The following is a 3,591-nucleotide window of genomic DNA, read 5'->3' as shown; positions in this document are numbered from 1 at the left end:
CGCCGCGCCTGCTGGCGTCCTCGGAGCGCCCTCTATCGGCTATTGCTCCGCATTGTGAGCCGTCGGGAGGTCTCGCCGGTACTTATACGCAGCGACCCCTGCAGGGGAGAACTCGCCTCAGCTAGCTGGATTCGAAATGCCCCCTGCAGCGTGAAAGCCGCACCGTCATGGCTGTGGCCTCTGGCTCCGGGAGAAGGAAGCCGGCGCCGGCGGGAAAGGTGCTCAGGCAGGCAGCCCCGGAACGCGCAGACTCAGGCCTCAGAGGACCCAGAGAACCATTGCTCGTAGCTCTAATAGCAGCAGCAGCAGCAATTCTATGGTGCTGGCTGTACTGCAGCCAAAGCATGCACCTTTGTACCATGGTGGGACAAGATGTTATGGCCTGCCTAGAAGGGCTGTTGTAGGGAGTGCAACTAGGGAATGTCTATGAAGTCCTATGAACAAGGAAAGTGCTATATAAATGCTAAGTGTTATTATTACTAGATGGGACAGCATAATAATATACTAGATTAAACCCCCACCATATCTGGACAGTTCCATGACTCATAACTGCTCAGGTAGGGAAGTAATCATTCAAGCCTCTTTGTATTTAGCAAGTTAGTCGATTAAGCAGGGCCAGATCTAGGGGGGGCGGACGGGGGTGCTTGCCCCGGGCGCCGACGGAGGGGGGGATGCCAAATTGGGTATGGAGGCCATTGTATTCTATGGGACCATAAGACAGAATGGCCCATAAGGGGATGCCATTTTTTAACCCCCCCCCCCTCAAAAAACATGTAGATCCAGTCCTGCGATTAAGAATGCCCTGGTTATATGATGCTAGCAGATGATTGGCTTTATTTATTTATTTGCACTGTATTTCACAGGAATGGTGGCCTGTGTATCCTAAATTTTGCTTCAGGTTACAGCAGTTGTGGAATCCCGCAGTCTCCAGTCCAAATAATAATGAGGGCTGATCCTTCATAGCTTCTGAGATCTGACAAGATCAGGTTAGCCTGACTCCTCCATGTAACAAGGAGTAAAAAGAATTGATTAGCTATTTTCAGTATGTTGAGTTAGTTTTAGGACATATGATATAACAATAAATAAACTAAAAGGCCTCTGAGCATATGCAGGATTCCCTCAGTCATTTTTACACCCATGCCTCTTGTATTAAGGAAGGCGTGTTCTTTACATGCTGCAGAATATGTGAAATAGCAGAATGGACTGCACCACTTAAAATTGCTGGTAAGGAAACCACCTTTGGGAGGCAGCAGGGCTTTTCTTTCTTTCTTTCTTTCTTTCTTTCTTTCTTTCTTTCTTTCTTTCTTTCTTTCTTTCTTTCTTTCTTTCTTTCTTTCTTTCTTTTCAAAGCAGGAACGCACAGGAACGCAGTTCTGGCTGGCTTGGTGTCAGGGGTGTGGTCTAATATGCAAATGAATTCCTGCTGTAAAACAATGGTGACATCAGGGTGTGTGGCCTAGTATGCAAATGAGTTCCTGCTGGGCTTTTTCTATCAAAAAAGCCCTGGGAGACAGTAATTACTTCTGGGTGGGATATCTCCCTGCTAGCAGAAAACAGCAGGCATGCATAGAACCTTTCTCCCTCATGTGCTCTCTTTTAAAATATGGGGAATGTTTAAAAATGACACTCTGCTCCTTGCACCCTGAAGTAGCACCTCTGGATACTACCCACTCATTTTCCAGCAAGCCTCTATCAGACTAAAGAGTCCTTTGAGGGCAGCAGGGCATGTTTCAAGATATAAAATTCTACATGGTTCAAATATGCTGAGAAGTGATGAGTCCACTACCTTAACTGGGCACCCATCGCAGCCTCCCCAGGAAATTGTTACAGGAAAGGGGAGGGTCAAGAGCCAGGCCTATTATTATGCAAGGCATAGTGTTTAGATGGGCGGGGCTTTTTGTAGGAAAAAAGTCCAGCATGAACTCATTTGCATATTAGGCCACACCCCTGACATCACCATTGTTTCACACAGGACTTTTTTGTATAAAAGCCCAGCAGGAACTCATTTGCATATTAGGTCACACTCCCTGGTGCCAAGCCAGCTAAGACAATGGTTCCTGAAGGTCTGGGACATAATAGCAATGGATAAGATAGCAAACACAATTCGGCAATCAGAAGTTTTAGAAAGCGGAAAAGACAATAACACGTTTGTGGAAAAATGGTATCATTTCTTTAAGTTTGTACAAGAACAACAAAATGTTTCATGTCAACTGCCAGAAAAATATATAGACTTTGTATTCTATTAAGTCTCTCTACATAATATTGTAATCATAATGGGATGGCTAAAGTTATAGATATTGTAATAGTTGTATGTGTTGGATTGTTATTGTTATATTAATATTAATAAATGTATTTAAAATTGAAAAAAAAAAGTCCTGGGCACCAGGTAGGGTTGCCAGCTCTGGGTTGGGAAATACCTGGAGATTTGGGGGCTGGAACCTGAGGAGGGCGGGGTTTGGGGAGGGGAGGGACTTCAGGGGGTCGAATTCCATACAGTCCATCTTCCACAGCAGCCCTTTCCCCCAGATGAATTGATCTCTGTCGCCTAGAGATCAATTGCAATCCCAGATCTCCAGCCACTGGTGGCTGACAACCCTTGCACCCCAGAGGGGTGGCAACTTTTCAAGAATCCTCTTTAAGCAGTGGCTGGATGAACACTTGTCAAGGATGCTGTAGGCTGATCCTGCATTGAGCAGGGGGTTGGACTAGATGTCCTCTATGGTTCTATACTGAGGCCCCATGGCATTAACTCCCTCCCCCACACCGGTTTTAGTAATCTCTGTTTTTGGAGGCCCTCATAATGTGAGGCCTTAATCATTTACTTAGTTGATACAAAAAGCCAGCGATGGGCATTGAAAATATGTCAGATTAAGCTCCTGGAGTGGCAAAAAATCGTGCTCTGTGTTGGGAATGAGATCAGTAGGCGTGTCGGAGGATGGCGAGCGAAGGGCAGGGGGGAGTTAGAACTGGACAAGGGAATCAGTGCTGTCTGCTAACCTGGATGGAGGAAAGAGCATCCGGAGGCAGATGGGGGTCCGCAAGAGAGATGAAGCTAAAGGAAGGGCGCCGCTGAGCAAAAGACCTAACAGGCTTCCTCGCCCCCTCTCTCCTGATGGAGGGGTATCCTGACCCCGACGGAGGTTTTCTTTCCCCTGCCGCCTTTCCCCAAAGCACGTCTAGTGGCTATACGGATCTCTCTAGCTGAAGCTTTGCGGCGGTTTGGTCTGGGAGTCACGGTGGCCGAGTGGTTAAGGCGTTGGACTCGAAATCCAATGGGGTTTCCCCGCACAGGTTCGAATCCTGTTCGTGACGACTTTTTATGGAGAAAGGACTGCCTACTTTTAACTAACTCCTGGTCAAAAGAGAACCCTGCCGGAGACCGATTAACATTGCCGGGACTGCTTGGGAGGTGGGGGGGAGAAACCTGGTAGGCATTAAGTCGCTACCCATGACGCCGCCGCTCTCAAGAGCTAGAAACCGGAAGCCTTCAAAAACCATCGCTGCAAAGAGCAAGGGAGGAGGGCGCTTTGCTGATGAAGCTTCCCTTCGAGGCGGAGCCAGCGCTGTGGAGCGGCTGCTTTTTATACAGGG

The 3,591-nt window shown here is 47.6% G+C and overlaps 1 non-coding gene across 1 annotated transcript; it reads left to right on the top strand.

Moving 5' to 3' along the window:
- The first annotated feature begins 3,230 nt into the window (after nucleotides 1-3,230).
- On the top strand, nucleotides 3,231-3,312 carry TRNAS-CGA (transfer RNA serine (anticodon CGA)). The gene has a single exon. It is a non-coding gene; the product is annotated as a tRNA-Ser (tRNA).
- Nucleotides 3,313-3,591: the final 279 nt, after the last annotated feature.

The sequence above is a fragment of the Heteronotia binoei genome, chromosome 13 (genome assembly GCF_032191835.1).
Source record: "Heteronotia binoei isolate CCM8104 ecotype False Entrance Well chromosome 13, APGP_CSIRO_Hbin_v1, whole genome shotgun sequence".
NCBI classification, from domain to species: domain Eukaryota; kingdom Metazoa; phylum Chordata; class Lepidosauria; order Squamata; family Gekkonidae; genus Heteronotia; species Heteronotia binoei.
This window is presented reverse-complemented; position numbering and strand designations above follow the sequence as displayed.